General features: G+C 31.3%; 1 pseudogene; it reads left to right on the forward strand.

Annotated features, from left to right (window-relative positions):
• The first annotated feature begins 506 nt into the window (after positions 1-506).
• LOC120189451 lies at positions 507-4,769 on the forward strand (annotated as a pseudogene).
• Positions 4,770-18,576: the final 13,807 nt, after the last annotated feature.

The following is an 18,576-nucleotide window of genomic DNA, read 5'->3' on the forward strand; positions in this document are numbered from 1 at the left end:
AAATTTTAAATTTCATGTCTTTAAATTTTTAATATAATTTCTTAGATGAGAAGATAAAGACATGTTAATTAAAGAACCACCAGTCGCTAAAATACCAAGGCAGGGATCGAAAACGATAGTTTAATGACATGGTGATGATCAATCAAATATGAAGACGACAGTGATAATGATTAGAAGGGTCATAATGGGTACTTGATTCTGAGTAATAGGGAAAAAATTTTAAGACACCCTTTGCCTTACCGCGAAGGAGAAAAAGATTAAGACAACAAAATAGTGATTGATATTTAGCCTTTGATATATGACCCACACCTACCTTACAATTGGACCGAACCCACAACGTTTTGTCTGTTTAAAATCAACTTAGTTCAAAGGGAAATGAAGAAGAACTGTCCTACAAATGGAAGAGCTTGTCAACACTCGATATTAAAAGATGGTCTACACGATCAACATAATTGAAGTACAAAGTAGACAACGATTTCAGGCCCAAAAAGTGTCAACAGAACATGGATTGATGTTTTGAATCATATGTCGCAAAAGCTTATAGCCACCTGCCCACCCATCTTTTTTATTCACCCACCACAGAGAAGAACATAGCATCCCAACTCTCATTTACTTTGCTTCATTTCCTTTCAACTAAGCCCCAGCTTCAATGGCTACTAGCTTGAGCTTCATCGTTGGCATTATCGGTTTACTTCTTTTCTCTAAAATCTTTTTATTCTGTCTTCAAACTCAGATTTCGTTTCTTTTTCCTTTGCAGGTAATATAATTTCTATACTGGTTTTTGCTTCTCCCATGTAAGTAAACTCAGCTGCTGCAATATTTTCTTGCCCACGAGAAACTGTGGAATTTGTTGAATTAATTTCCATGAATCCCCCTTTGTTATCTTCTAAATTGTTTATCTCAGTCTAAATTTTCTAAGATTAGTGTCCTTGGTTTTCTTTTGATGATACAAATTTCGGGTCACCCGGTGATACCGAAAGTTTAGGTGAGAGAGTTTAGGGGTAGGTATTTAGAGACATCACAGATACTTGGATAGAGCATCGGTATGGAAAGTCTCTTGAGTTGGCCAACGAGGGGTTGACACAAGGGGGTTAGGAATAAGAAATTTGAGTTTGGAAGGTCAAGTTTGAATCTTATTATCGTCATTGTTAGTGGTCAATTTGTAAATTTCTAAGTAAATCTTAATAAAAGCTCATGTATATCTTAACCTTATACCGAGGAGTCATCCTGACCTAAAATTTATGTAACTAAAAAAAAGTCTCTTGAGTTACTAGGATTAGGGCATATCGCGAGCTACTCGAGATCGATTCGGTCAAGGCTCGATAAATACTCAGATTGAATGAATTCGACTCGAGCTCGAGTTCTTAACGAGTCGAAATGTTCGAGTTTGAGTTTGAGGCTTCAATCTAGTTAAGTTTAAGATTTTTTTTTATTTCGAACCTTTGCGCTGCTCACGAGCTTCAGTTCAGGATTTTGAGTTCGAGTCGAGCTTAAAAATTTTAAGCTCGCGAGTTTTCGAGTCGAGTTCAGCAATACTCGAGCTCGACTTTGCTCGTTTACACCCCTAACTATGATGGTGAAGCTAGATAACATACTTTTAGGGATAATTAACTTATAAAAGTTTAAAATTTAAATGTAAAAATAGGTGTTCAAATTATATTCTAAGTTAATTTTAGGTTCTAAATTTTTTTGTTAAAATTAAGTATTTAACGTTTTTTCTGTTATACTTTTAGATGTCTATATTAACGGTCGTTAATTTAGCATTCAATGTAGCAATAGGCGTTAATGATGTGCTGACATGACCGTTGTTCTACATAATTTTAGTTTATGTATTAATTTTGTTAATAAATTTTAGTTTGTATATTAATTTGGCCACTTTCACAATCGAATCGTATTGTTGTCGGTCAGTCGCTTTTCGTCACTGATCACCATTGACGACAAATCAATATTAAAATTTTCATATTTCACTATTAGTTCTTCTACTTGAATTATTTTTTCCACGGAACTTGCTCTAAATTGACAAAAATCTATCTAATGGTTCGATGTATGAGTACTTTGATTTCTTCCTCTAGCCATCCGACGAGGTTAGTTTCGTGGTATGTTGTTATTCTTTTCAAAAGAATGCTTCTCACCATTTGAATTTTTAAACAAACACCTAAACCCCTCAATATGAGAAAATTCCCAAATAAAAGATTATAATGTTGAACATTTAAATAGATTTTTGAGTGAATTTCATAAAAATAACATTAGAATAAGATAGGAGTGAAATGTAACTAATTTTGTACCGATCTTTACCAATGATAATTGATAACGACAACGATTGATCAACGACGACGAAAATTGATTGATAATAATCAAATTGACAATAAATTAAAGTATTTAAAAATTGATACATAAAATTAAAGTATTTAAAAATTGAAAAATTTAGAGGTAAATTTGATACAAAACTAAAATTCTTTCATATCAGTACCAAATGTCAAATCATCCATCTATTAATAGTTTAACGAATCAATGCTTACATGAAATCTAAAACCAAAGTTATGTTCTATATTGAAGTTTCTTAAAATTCAATGGTGTCTAAAATTCAATGATATATGATATTATTAATTTTAAATTTTATAAGAAATAAACAGAATTTTAACCATTTATGACGGCCATGATCCTGGACTGTAAATGAGATGAGACGGATCGTGGGTTACTCTAGATTAATTCGGTCAAAACTTGATAAATGCTAGACTCGAATGGACTCGACTCGAGTTATTAACGAGTCGAAATAAGATACTTGATATTCGAATCGAAAAGATCATGAGCAGTTCAGGTTTGAGTTTAAGTTTGAGGTTTCAATCAAGCTAAGTTTTTTTTTTTTTCATTTCGAGTTTTAGTTCATGGTTTCAAATTCGAGTCAAACTTAAAAATTATAGGTTTTGCGAGTTTTCGAGTCGAGGCTGGTTTACAGCCCTTTGATCCGGTAAGTCCTCTTGCCTTCGCCTGTGATTACGAGATAGTAAGAATAGGTTATTTATATCCTTGTTGGTATGGTTTCATGATACGTGTACTCGCTGATAGGAAGTCATTAACCATCATGTTCAGTCCACTGTTATGCTAAAGTTGCCAACTTCAGAGAATAAAATCTGGTTTTGTTTTCATTTCCAGAAAAACATTTTGGTGGGTGGTGAAGAAGAATCAACCGAGAATTACAAAGCAGTTCCCTACATAACAACCCTTTTGAGCACTAGCTTGTGGACTTTCTATGGGTTTATCAACCCAGATGGTTTACTTATCATCACAGTCAATGGCGCTGGTGCCATGCTTCAGCTCACCTATGTCATTCTCTTCCTCATATATGCTCCCAAAGATAAGAAGGTGCTCGCCCTTAAGGTGCTTGATAAATTGATTAACTCAACAGTAAGGCTTAGTTCAACCGGCATACTCCTTTTTTTCTTTCAGGTTAAGACGGCAAAATTGGTGGCTGTATTGGACGTTGGTTTCCTTGGAGCAGTAATTGCAGTGACTCTGTTGGCAATTCATGGGAACATGAGGCTGGCCTTTGTTGGAATTTTATGTGCTGCTTTAACCATTGGCATGTATGCATCGCCTTTATCAGTCATGGTGAGTTTCTTCACCTAAAAATCCACATTCCTTATTCCTTCTAGACAATAAAATTTGGTATCTATAACAGGATTGGGATTCACTTACACGATGTAAACTTTTTTTTTAGTTTTATATAGATTTAAGACTGTTCGATGGGTGAATATATATATTCTCTAGTTGAAATTTCATCATCTGCATTGAAAGGACAACATTGTTGTATCTGGGCTTGCATTACTGCATTCCAAGGAATGAAGCATAATTTTCAATGTTTCAACAGGGGACAGTGATAAAGACCAAGAGTGTGAAGTACATGCCATTTTTACTCTCGTTTTTCTTGCTCCTTAATGCTGGGGTTTGGTCTGCTTATGCTGTGCTTGTGAAGGACGTCTACATTGGAGTAAGTTCACAAATTTCCTTTTCCTCTCTAATCTCCTAACACATGAAATATCTATACGACTCGGATTCGGGTACGAGTTTAAGATATACGAATATATATCCGACACAAGTATGGTTACTTTTTTTCGAAGTTTTGTACGTATTTAAAGGATCTTTAGAGATCATATCCCTATATTTATGTCACACTCCCTCCCAAAAATAATAATTTTTCAGGTGCCAAATGCTATTGGTTTTATCTTGGGTTTAGCACAGTTGATCCTCTATGTTATGTACAAGAACAAATCAGCTGCACAACAACCAGATGAGGCCATGGAGGAAGGTTCAGCTCATCTGATGAAAGGAGGCATTGAAATGCATTCACTAGAGGAAAATCTACACAATCGGAGCCTAAACAAAGGCAAAAGCCTCCCGAAACCGTACATTAATCGACAACACAGTTTTAAGAAGATCATCAAGACACTTTCTTTGAGTCCATATGAACTGCGACCGAGTCGGACGCCTCATGAGAGCGATGTTAAAGAAGGAAACCCCGAGCAGCCATGATCCTGAAGGATGTTGATCAAGGCATGGGGAACTTCAAAATTCAGGGTTTAGGCATGGGGAACTTTTTATAAATGAAAAGGAAACAAAGAGTATATGGTTGAAGGTTCTGAATGGATGAATCTTATGCAAATTCACATGTTCATACATCCTACGCTTCCTTAGACAAATAAACAGGAATATTTAAAATGTATTAATTAAGAAATGAGATAATTTTTTTTAAAAAAAGGGTTGGATTCTATTGGAAGTATTGTATTTAAACGTTTATTTTAATCTCCCTATTATGAAAAGGAATATTTTAGTCTTTGTTCTATATTTACAATTTTATTTTTTAGTCATTCTATTCTTATAAAAGAAATATTTTAGTACATTCACGTTTGAAAAATTTACATTTTGGTAGTTGGTTTAAATATTTTGATTTAAATCTTCCTTAGGTCCCTTTCTATTTTGAACTCGAGCAAATTAATCTGTCTTAAAATATATTTTTGGTGAATTATGCATAAATTTTTTAGATACTTATAAAATTTAAAGGATATCCAATCATAGTTGGACTGGTGTCATGTACTATGGAAAATATCAAAATTGTCATAGATTATTTTATTTACTCTCCTTAAAAATTATCGAATAAATTACTCTTCTTTCTTAGGAAGGATCAATTTGCTCAATTTTAAAATTGATAGGGGATGAAAGGATATTTAAACTAAAATATTTAAGCCAACTAACTATAATTTTAAAATTTTAGACCAAATTATTCGCTTTTCAAACATACATGGACTAAAATGTCCCTTTTATAGTAGAGGGACTAAAAATAAACTTTTAGGTATAATAAATGGACTAAAATGTCTCTTTCTATGTGTGTGCTGTTTATGGTTTTAATCTTGGGGTTGATAGGTTGAGGCTCTGGCAGCATCTTAGAGATTTTAAGGAGTCTGTTGGTGATTCTCCTTGGCTAGTGGCAAGGGATTCTAACATTGTGGTCTCTCGGGAGGAAAGCTCGGGGTCTGTTGATCGTGCTTTGGCTCATGACATTGATGTTTTTACCTTGTGTACTAGTTCCATTGGGTTGATTGATCATGTGTATAGTGGTCCTGTCTTCACCTGGTCGAATAAGCAAGATGACTCTTTCTTGGATCATAAACTGGATAGAGTGATGGTAAATGTTTCTTGGTTGACTTCTTTTCCTCGTGCTCGAGTTGAGTTTCACGCCCCTAATTTGTCTGATCATTGTTCTGGGTTGGTGTCTAGTGATAGTGAGCAGTTTTCCTTGCCTAAGCCATTTCGTTTTTTTTATGTTTTGGGTTAAGGATCCTACTTTCCTTAAGAATGTGGGAGACAGTTGGAATGCTCCTTTGTGGGCTCATGATCCTATGCGCTTAATTTTTCTCAAGCAAGCAACTTAAGCTTGTTTTGAGGGCTTTCAATAGGGAGAAGTATGATCAGATTTCCCTGCAAGTTAAGAGGAAGAAAGTCGAGCTAGAGAGTATTCAAATGCTGCTAAGGATCAGTTGCAAAAGAATATCACAAGGGATGAGATTAAGGCAGCCATGTTTGCTCAAGCTTCGGACAAGGCCCCAGACCCGGATGGTTACACTTCTCATTTCTTCAAAGTAGCGTGGGACATTGTTGGAGAGGACTTGGTGCAGGGGGTGGTGTATTTCTTTGAGCATGGGGTTTTGTGTCCTATAATAAATGCCACTACTCTGGTGCTTATTCCCAAGCGGCTAAATCCTAGTCATGAGGGAGTATCGATCTATTTCTTGGTGTAATGTAATCTGTAAATGTATTACTTGTATCTTGGTGATGAGGCTCAAGTGTTTTCTGCCTGAGATTATTTCGAGTAGCCATAGTGCTTTTATTCCTGGGCGAAGTATTATTGAAAATACCTTAATGGCACAAGAAATGGTCAAAGGCTACAATCATTCTTCTCTTTCGGCTAGGTGTGCTTTGAAGCTAGAGTTGCAGAAAGCTTTCGATTATGTTGATTGGAAGTTTCTTCTCATTGTGATGGAAGCTCTTGATATGCCAGAAAGGATGATTGCTTGGATTAAGGAATGCATCACTACTGCTTCCTACTCTGTGTCTTTGAATGGAGGTTTGGTAAGGTATTTCAAAGGTGCGAAAGGGCTGAGGCAAGGGGATTTTTTTATCTCTGTACCTCTTTGTTATTACTATGAATGTTTTGTCCAAGATTTTGGATAAAGCGATTGAGCATGGAGTGTTCAGTTTTCATCCTAAATGTCACAGAGTCAAGTTAACCAATCTCTGCTTTGCTGATGACCTATTGGTTTTCTCGAAGGGTACCGTTGGTTCTATCATTGGAGTTTGGGAGGTTCTAAGTTGTTTCAGCGGTTCTCTGGGTTGCAAATGAACGTTGCAAAGTCAGAGATTTTCTCTTCAGGGATAGGTGATGGTGTACTTTAGGAGATCTTGGAGATTACTGGTATTTAGAGTGGTAAGCTTCCGGTCCGCTACCTTGGTATTCCTCTTGTTACCAAGAGACTTTCTGTCAGAGACTGTTCTCCTTTGATTGAGAAGGTTGAAGCTACGTTGCAAAGCTGGCAGGCTAAGATGCTTTCTTATGCAGGTAGATTACTATTGATTCAGGCTGTTTTTTACAGTATTGTGAATTATTGGGGTAGCCAAGTGTTGTTCCCTGAGGCGGTTCTTAAGAAAGTTAATCAACTTTGCTCTCCTTTCTTTTGGAAAGGGGGACAAAGCGGCCAAGGGTGCGAGGGTCAAATGGGCACAGATTTGCACCCCAAGTCTGAGGGAGGCCTTGGCCTTAAGGATCTCAGAGTTTGGAATTTTGCTTGTATGATTGGGTTGATTAGAAAGCTCTTGTTGAAGGATGGATCCATTTAGGTTGCTTGGGTGCATGCGTATATAATTAAAACGAATTCTTTTTGGGATGTCTTGCCCGCAGAATTGCATTTGAACTTGGAAGGGTTTGCTGAAGGTTCGGTCGAGGGCTTCTCGTTTTCAAGGATTGTTGAGTGTGTCGTTCTCCTTGACTCGAGAGATTTGGAGTGAGTTGCGAATGAAGAGGGATAAGGTGGTTTGGGACAGGCTTGTTTAGTACTGAGGTCATGTACCTAAGTGTTTAGTTATTGCTTGGATGGCTCTTGTTGATAGGTTACCTACCAAGGATAGACTCATTTCATTCGGGATGATGATTAATGGGCTAAATAAAAAACCCGTTACTCTTATTGGACAAAAAAGCCGTTGGGTTAGGCTAAAAATTTGGGTTAGGCTAAAATTAAATTAAATCATAAATAATATAAAATAATATTTGTTAAAGTCAGTTCTAGGGGTGCTTAATGAGTTGAGTAGCTCGTAAGCAACTCGAACTTGACTCGGTCAAAGCTCTGTAAAAGCTCGATTCGGATTGACTTGACTCGAGATTTTAATGAGTTCAGTCGAACAAAGTCCACTCGACTCGATAAGTTCACTAGCAACTGGATATTTTTTTTTATATATATAATCTTATAGTAGTTATCTTTAACAAAATTATTTCACTCAAAAATCAAATCTTATTTAATATTTTAATGTATTTGTGGATTGTTACTTTAGAGTTTAGACTTTAAAATTACTTAATATACTCTTTTGATAATTTTTTGGTTAATTTATGTTTATATTACGTTCTATATATTATTAGTAGTTTTTACCTATAATTAAGAAAATAAGGTAAAAATTTCGGTGAGCTTAACGAACAACAAGGCGAGCAATAAGCGTCGAGCTTAACGAGTAACGAGTCAAGCCACAAGTTTTCTCAACGAGCACGAGTCGAGCAAAGTTTTAACGAGCAACGAGTCGAGTTGAACAACAAAATTTTTTAATGAGCACGAGTCGAGCACTTCCCAACTCGCGATTGGTTCGTTTGATAAGCACCCCTAGTCAGCTCCATTGGATTACGAAATTTATTTTTATTTAATCACTGATATCTAATCTATTGATCAATTATTCTAAATCGAATTTTACACATACCCATTATGATGAGGTTTCTCCTAGCCCAATTTGTTTTATTCGTAAACTACATGATACGAACTCTTAACATTGTTTAAAAAATCTAGTGTCTCATTTTACTAAATCAACTGGTTGTCGGTAGATTAACAACTTTATTAACCATTAACTAATTGATTTAATCATTTAAACTATATCTTAAACTCATTTAGTCAAAATAACCTACTAAGCTATAATCAATAAAATCAATTATACTAATAAATTTAATTAAATGGATTTACACCGACTTTTACTCATCCCTTTGAAAAACCATGTTAAAAATTGAGGTATTAGATTTTTTAAGTATTTAGATTCGAACTTTTTTTTTTATAAATCATGAACAATTTATCTTCATATTTTATTATTATTTAAATTAAATTATGTACATATCTTTTTAAATATATTTTAGTTATTAATCTGATTGTACTTTATACTAATTAATTTTAATTAGAACTAATTTAGATATATAACACTTGTAATTATAAATGTATTTTACACTTGAAAAATCAATATCAATATATATTTAATAAAATTAATTTATATCAATATCCATTTACTTATATTTTAGCATAGTCAATAAAACATATTGATTTAAAGATTATCTTATGATGAGATTTTTATAGTATTTAATTAAGTTTAAATCGAATAATAAATTAGACACAAGTATTTATAAAAAAATATTAAAATTTGATTCGGTGCAGATTAAAAGTTAGTACAAACAACCAACAACCACTTGTTGGTTTAGTGGGATGAGGCACTAGGTCCCTTAAGCAAGATCAGGGGTTCGAATCCTGGCGTTTGCGAATGGAGCAAACTGGGTTGGAATGATCGCCCTCGCCTCTGCAGTACCCGATCTGAATTAGTCGATTAATAGATCAGATATCAGTGATTAATTAAAAAAAAGTTAGTACAAACATTTATTTAAATAATTAAAGGATATAATATAAGAGTTTTCTTCAGTGTTTCTATTATTATAATTTATGTGTAGGTATCAAAATCTTTGTGTAGAAAACGTATCATAAGTGCGGTCACTTTAGATAATTTTTATTTAAATTGTTCTCATTATGACTATATTTTAATTTAATAAATACAATAAAGTTTGACAATATTTTTGGCCACTGTCTTGATCCACCACATTAATGAACAATATTCTTGAATATTCCTCCTATGAAATGTGCACTCTGAATCATTCTATTTTTTAATAATTAAATTAGAAAATAAAACACACTATAATTAAGTTGAGTTATTAGTCTCCCCGACAACTAAAAGATGCAAAATGATCCCTCGATTATAGATGTTGCTTTGTTGAGTCTCTCGCCTTAAACGTTACAAAATGATCACTTGACTATTTATTATGTTTCAAATTCATCCTTTTTTCGTTGAAAATTGACAGTAGTCTGAGCTAGATGTTAGTCTGTTGTCACTGTCTGAGATATGATAAAAGCTAATCACATAATTTCAAACGACTATCATATCTCAGACAACATACTAACATCCTAGTTTAGACTGCCGTTACTTTTTTAACAGAAATGATGAATTTGGAACATAATGAATAATCAGGTGACATTTTATAACTTGTAATAATCAATGGATTCAACAAATCAACATCCTATGTCTGGGACCATCTTGTAATTTTTAATAATCGATGGACTCAATAAAATAATGTCCTATAATTAGGAGACCATATATGTACTTTACCCTTGAATTTATAGGACGTGGAGGATTGATATTAGACTTATTCGGTGAATCCATTAATAAAAATAGGGTAAATTACATATTTAGTCATTCATAAATTCCTACAATTTTGTTTTCATCACCCAACTATTTTTTAAAATCATATTTAATGTTATATTTTTATTCTTTTATGGTCACATCCCGTTGAAAAATAAACAGAATTGCTGAAGTGCATTTTTTTTACAATAATGACATGGCATTACCTGATGGTGGCACGCCAACATCACAATTAATTTTTTAACGGTAAGTGGTCAAAACGAAACCAGAACGTAACGTTAAGTGTAATTTAAAAAAATCAGGTGACCAAAATAAAATCATTAGAATAGATTAATGACTAAATACGAATTTACCCTAAAAACATCACAATAAAACCTATATGCCCACCATTTGAGTGCACTTTTAACATGAAAACGACATGTTTGAAGCATGCATTATGACCACCCAATAGATCCTCAAGAATGTGCTCAACATGAAATTTCATAATAATATTTTATGTGAGCATTGAAAAAGGAAATGATATTGACATATCCCTTAACTAAACATTAGTTTCACTCACCATAATTGCCACTTTCCTAGTAAAAATAGTTGATTAGTTAGGTCAATTAATGCAATTATTGGAGTTAATTGCGCAAGAGGTCTGCAAACTATGACCTATATTTTAAATTGGCCTTTAAACTTTGGTCTCCCTCTAAATTAATCCCTAAACTTTAAAACACTTGATAGCAGTCCTTTTTAGTATCATTCCATTTTGAACATTTTGTTAACACGTAGTTAACTCCACTGATTTTATAAGATTATAACTGAATCTATGGTTTATTTTGGTTAATTACACTTGCTCTAAATTTTGGTTTATTTGGATTTTTACCCCTTCATTTTCTATGGTTAATTACACTTGTTCGCCTTATTTTTCTATGATTAATTATTCCCCATTCAATTGGAATCTACCTCCATCCCAATATCAATATATGTATGTATGAATGTATGAGTAGGATCCAATTACATTGTGTAAATCTCTTTTAGTTTTACAAATTTTTAGGACCATTGAATGAGAGAAATTAAAGGCTGAGATTAACAGTTGAAAATGAGAAGATATTCACTAGAAAAAAACAAAGAGTTAATCTCAACCTTTGATTTCTCTCAATCCAACGGATCTAAAAAGGTGTAAAACTAAAAGAGTTTTACACCGTGTAGGTGGACCTTAACCACATATATATATATATATATATATGATTGTTGGATGAATGAAAATAGATGGATGATATCGACTCTTTTTCTTCAATGAATACATTCTCATTTTTTGATTGTGAATCTCAATCATTTAATTTCGCTTATCCAATTATCCTAAATATGTTTAAAATTAAAAGATATATATGAAAACGAAATGTTTGAAGCATGCATTTTGGCCACCCAATGGATCCTCAAGAATGTGCTCAACATGAAATTTTCACAATAATATTTTATTTGAGCATTGAAAAAGGAGATGATATTGACATATCCCTTAACTAGACATTAGTTGCTTTAATTATTCATAAATTAACACCATTGTATTTCACTTACTCCTAATAAAAATATTTGATTAGTTATTAGGTCAATCCATGGAATTATTTTTAAAAGAAATTTTAAAGGAGATACTTTTCTTAATTCGTTGTTATATTACTTAGTTTTCATTAGAATAAAATTATTATTATGATGATGAAACTAGGGTTATAATTTCTAAAATATTTATCTAATAATTTTAAAATAAATAATATTGACAATTTATTGTTAATATAGTTAATAAATATATATTAACATTAGATTTGGGTATGAAAGTAAAAAAATATTTTAGTCTTATAAAGTTATTGAGTTTATCGGTAGGTTTTATTTTTAGTTTAATTCCTTTTAACCGACCACCATTAGAACAAAATATTATTATGATAGATTTTTTTTTAATTTTTTCTTAGAATTATATTAACTGTCTCATTCATGATCATATATACCTTTATTTTATTCTCTAAGTACATTTTGGAATATTTCAAATTAGCTTTAAATGATTTTCTTTCTTTGATGTTTGGATTCTCAAAATTATAGGTGAAGAAGTAATTTTCCACTAATAAAATATTAGAAGGAATTTTTTTTTGGAGAAATTAAAATACATCATGTGCCATTATTATTTATGTCTAATTAAATTAGGTCAAACTCTTTCATTAGCCCTAGATATGGCATATTTCTTCCGAACCGATTACCCGAGCTGAGACTAGAAATAGACCCGAACACGATGACTCAAATTTGACCCAAATTTGAAAAAAATCAAATTGACCTGAATTTTAGCCAAACTGAACGTAATCAGAACTGAAAGTAACCCGAACCAAACCAAAACCGACCTGAATTTAGCCGGACTGAAAGTAAACCAAACCGAAAGCAACCCGAATAAAAAATAACATGAACTGAACGTAACCCAAATTTAATTTGCCCAAACCCGATCTGACCCAAACATTGACCTGATTTTAACCCGATAATTGAGTTAAAGAGTATAAAAAAACCCTAAAATAACTTACTAAATTGGTTTTCAATTTATTTGAATCAAATTAATGAGTTAGTTGTCCCTAATCTATGACCCTCATTTCAAATTAGTCCATACACTTTTAAACATTTCAATTTCATCATGAAACTATGAATATTATTTTAAATTAGTCCTTAAACTTTGAACATTTCATTTTTCATCCCTAAGCTATGATCTTCTTCCTAAATTGGTCCCCAAACATTTTGAATATTTTAATTTTATCCTAAATTATTCTTATATACTAATCACATCTCGTGTTAATAAAATCATTAGGCAAGTTATATTATTATATGTTTAAAAAATAAAATTTAGGTTAAAATATGGTTGAAATGGACTACATATTTGGATGAATTTGGGGATAAAATTGAAAGATCTAAAAGTTTAGGGACCAATTTAGAATGAGATTTGTAGTTTGGGGATGAAATTTGAATGTTCAAAAGTTAAAGGACTAGTTTAGAATGAGAGTCATAGTTTAAGGATGAAATTGGAAATTTAAAAATTTTAAGAAGTACTTTAAAAAGAGAGCCATAGTTTAGAGACATATGATGCAATTAACTCATTATTAATTGAATATTTTACTTTGGAACTACTAAAATAACTTTCCAAAACTATTAAACTAATTTAAAAATTATTTTAATCGCTTTGGTTATGAGAAAATAAAATTACTTAAATTTAATATAAAAATAACTTATTTTTATACTATACAAATAACTTATTTTTACATTAAAAAAATATGTATTTTTATTTATAATTTAAAATTTAAAATATTATCAATGATATAATAATATAATATCATTTATAAATATATTTAGAATAATATTTATTCAAACATAAATAGTATATTATTATTACTTTAAATTTAATAAAAATATTATATTTATAATGAAACATTAAGTATCTAATTTAAAATTTTAATAGATAGTAAAATTTACAATTAAAAATTTTATTTTTTGAATCAAATATATCGTACCATAAACTTTTCAATCTGGATCAATTAACAAATATCACGAACTCTATCATATCTTATAGGTCGAGTTTGAGTTAAATTATAATTCATAAATGATAATTAATTTGAATGAAATTGAACACAAATGGTAAGATCTAAAAAAAGACACATTTTTTACAAAATATATCAATAATTCTATATAATTTAACTTATATCAAACTCAACCTGAATTGACATGAATATCCAAAGTTGACTCAATCCGAAAATAATTGATCAGATATTGTCCCGAATCTAAAATCAATCGATCCGACATAATTTAACATATACCCAACTCAACCTGAATTGACCTGAAGATCCTAAGTTGACTCAAGCCGAAAATAATTGATCGGAATTGACCCAACCTTATACCCAAACCAACCCGACTTACTGTAGACCCAAATAAAATCGAAAGCCGAAATGTTCCTACCCGTACCGGATCTGACTTACTATAGACCAGAATAAACCGAAACCCGAAATGACTCAATCCGACCTGAACCTAACCCGAATTAAGTCTAAAACAAATGACCCGATCCAAAATGACTCGAACCAAACCCGATCCGAATAACCCATTTGCCACCTTTATTTAGTCCTTGTATTATATACTGGTTATGGGTTTACTTATTTTACTCTAATTTGATTAATATTATCTTTATATCTTTACATTTTTAAATTTTAGTCTTAATTCAAACGGTATAAAGACAATATAACTTAATGAGAGGGATTAAAAATTATATGTTAGATTAAAATCTATAATTATAGACACATATTTTTAACACATATTTTTAATGTATATTATTATCATAAAATGTAACATAAATTAAGTTATCAATTATATTATAAAATCATAATGTATTAAAAGTGTACTGGAAATAAAAGTGTAGATATTATTAAAGTTTTATCTATAATTGATGAGTGTCAGAGTTATAAGTACATAGGATTCTTAAATTAATTATATAAAGGGGTTATAATAAAGGATTCTTAAATTAGTTATATAAAGGGGTTATGGTCCCAAAGAAATAGATAATATCGTAATTTCTCTTATTCCCGTCATAGAGTTTATACTCAAGAGAACTCTATGTTCTTAGGAGTTCACAACTAAAGAAAATTCAAAGATTTCAACCTATCAATTAATTCAAGTATGCTTCTGGATCAAGTATTTTATTCTTGATGATTTGACATGATTAGATCTTTGTTAGTTTTTCATATTTATTATGGTTTGATTCTAATAAGTGGTACCAAAGCCAGATTATGTTAAATTTTTTAGAATTAATTAATTCTAGATTTATAATTTGTTTTTAAAATTAAAACTCTTATAAATTATGTTTGATATTATTAATCGTGAGCTTTGAATTATTTCTTTGATTTTGTGTTACAAGAATCTTACGCCACTTTGCATTATTACTCAGCAATGGAGTTTTTTAAACTTGCCATGCATTGATTTATAAACTTAATTAAAAAAAAAATCATGATTTCTATCAAGATTTTAGAGTTTTTCACAATTGATAATCATACACCGATAAGTTTATAATTGCTACCGCACAATATTGAGTATGAATTTATGTATTTTTTAATTTATAAATATGAGAAGCAACATTTGAATGTTACATGTTGGTAATTTAGAACATTTTGTACTCGGTTATTCATGTAGTTTGTTTTGGTTTAATTTGATGGATTAATGAATAATTTTTCTTGAGAAATAATAAAAAAGTTTAGGTTTTCAATTTTTAAAAACGTCTTTTAGACAATCTTATTATTGGTTACTTCGGAAACTATGACGTAATTAGAAAATTTAATTTTAATTTTTGACTGTTATGAATAATAAAATATATATTTGGTGTTGGAGTATTCAATGAAGTTTGATTAAAGATTTAATTCATTAGTATGTACTTTAACTTTTGGTTAAATATTGATCATTTTGAATTCAAGTTGTCTTTGATAATTTATGAAGTTAAGAATTAAATAATTGCATATTTGAGGAATTCTTGAGAAACAATCAATGACTTAAGTTTTCGATTTTTTGATAGCACCATTTATGGTACCTTATTTTGGGTATGATTGTGCAATCATAAATTTCAATTTTAACCTTTGATTGTTATAGAAATATTTGAGATGGTTTAATTAAAGTAATAAGCTATTAAAGTTACCTCAAGTATGGAAAATAATATTTTAAGAAAACTTAGATTATGTTAGTATTGATTAGCCCAAAGCAAGATTAATAATTGACATTATTACATATACAATTTTAGCAATAAGCATGTGATAATTATTTGGTTTGATGTGTGAGTAATAAATCGGTCTAAAGGAAGATTTTTGCTTGACATGTTCTTATTATCAGGGTTTGATTACTGCACCAAATATCGTTTAAGGTGAATATTTTGTCTAAAGATGAAATATTAATGGAGCATCTGATATCTTGAGATAAGGTTTAAGTGTATTTAAATTTATTATTATTTTAGTTATCTTTTAATTTAATTGAAAGAGAAATTAAGAGAAATTGGTTGGTTGATAGTATTTATATGATTTTAATTTATATTGTTAATGCAATATATGTATATATTAAATTCGATTTTTCAATTTTTATTGTTGGTTAATAGAATATATATTGAAACAAATTAATTCATATCATGGCTTCTGATATTTTGATATATTAGTTGAAACATAATACCGCCAAGGTGACCTCTTTTGTGTAGACTGGTTTATTTAAAATATCAAGATGATTATATGTTTCTTGTGATTCATGTGTTTATTAATTGACCCAAATGAAAGTTAATATTTGGTCGGATTTCAAACGACACATGTGGTAATAATATGTGAGGTATTTTATGTGAGCATTACATTAGTTTGAAGTTTAGTCTTTTGCATGACATAATTTATTGTCAATGTTTGATTACTACAAGAAGAGTACCATTTGTTGTTAATATTATTGTCTAAAGACTTGGTATTAATGTAGCGTTTGATATCTTGAGATGAGAATTAATAATTATTTTAAATATATTGTTTGTTTATGTGAGTTTTTTGTTTATTTTGTTCATCTAGTTCTTTTGTTGTCATAGTTTCTAATGATATCAATATTATTCTCATGCTTAGTGGGAAAATACTTACATAAGGTTTTGGTTGTATGAACATAAACTTAGCACTAAGGAGAGAAAAAAAAATTCACCTCTCATGGGGGATAACACTCTTTATTGGTATAAGGGATTTTGTGAGATGAAATTTGTTTACCCATGGTTAATTTTGAAAGATGAAAACCCTCTCATATACTATGTTTTTACGTGAACCACTCCCCCTTATCTTCTCACCAAATGCTCTTTTTCTTTCTTCCATAATTTATTTCTTCCCTCTTTAATTCCAAGTGAGAGTTCAAGCATTTCAAGTCTAGTGTGGTGAAACTAAGGTGAGAATGTCAATCTTCATCCTCCAAGCTTTGTTTTAAGTTCCATTTCATTAGTTTTTATGCATACAACAAAAAAATGGTTCTTGAGAGATTTGTGGGAATCTATGGATTTTAGCTAAGTTTTGAGTTATAGGGAGTTTGTTTAGATGTTATTCAACCCCTAGATGGATTGGTAATCCATTTTCTAATTTTTTTAGTGAAGAAGATAAAAGAAAGCTCAAGAGCTAAAGGAAAAGAAAAGTTGAATCTTGAGTGAGTTTAGAAAGTTTCTAGCCATCCAAGGAGCAAGGTAACATGTTTACAACTCTTTTATACTCTTAGAGAGTCATTAGAAGTTCAACATAGTTTAAATGTTTGAGTTGAGCATGATAAACATTTTCATGGTAAAATATTTGATTTAGAGTTATAAATATGTTTAAAGCCTCTATTATGACCCTTGTTGATAGAATAAAACTTTAAGCATGTTTGGGGACCTCACTAAGGTCTTTGGGATTGAAAAATAGAGTTTTTTGTACTTGTTTTATGACTTATGCATGTAAAGTATCGATGCTATAGGGATAATATCGATACTTATTCTTCGTTTCTAGGTAAAATCGTGTTTTCTGGGTAGGAGTATCGAAACTCTTTCAAGAGTATCGAAACTTTGGGTCATAGTTTCAAAACTCCCAGAAAGCTTCGAAACTGGGTAGAACATAATGTTTAAAAGTATCAATACTTATATAAAGTATTGAAACTTTTGCAGGAGTATCATTTCTCTTGGGCTAGTATCGATACTTTCCGTCTGTTTTTTGCAAAAATGTCAGTTTTTAAGGGAATTAGACTCGTGGTACCCCAACACTTTAGTTTATCATCAAATAAGACTACAAGTGAGAATATTAATGATATTAATATTACACTTAGAAACAAGATCAATTAGTATGATATAAAAATAGCCTTGGATGATTTTCAGGAAACGATCAGGACACCCGAGTTCCTTTAGAAAATGCTACCATTATCGAAAATATAGATTCAGTGCGAATATATCCTTAGGTAGTGTGTGAGGCACTTAAAGCTGACTAGCTTGGACGTAAGGTCCGACACTTAAGGAGTGGACTAGTCGAGGGGTTGACCAATGCAGAGATTTCGGGAAACCAGCCTCGGTAGACTAGAGGGGTGTGTGAGTTCCAAGATGCAGAACCCTCAGCCGCACCATGATGTCTACCATAGAGTAGAGAGTGCAGTATACGAGTATAATCAAAATTGCAATTATCAGTTAGCTTGTGCATGACATGAACACTTTTAGTATGGCTTAGTTGTGAGTGTGGTGTTGGGCTAGTTAGCTCAGGCGTTTGGAATTTGTTTCCTTACGCAGGTTAATCGTGGAGCAGTCCGAGGACTTTTTGACAGCGGTGATCT

Source organism: Hibiscus syriacus, unplaced genomic scaffold, assembly GCF_006381635.1.
Source record: "Hibiscus syriacus cultivar Baekdansim isolate YM2019G1 unplaced genomic scaffold, ASM638163v2 tig00116958_pilon, whole genome shotgun sequence".
In the NCBI taxonomy this organism is placed as follows: Eukaryota; Viridiplantae; Streptophyta; class Magnoliopsida; order Malvales; family Malvaceae; genus Hibiscus; species Hibiscus syriacus.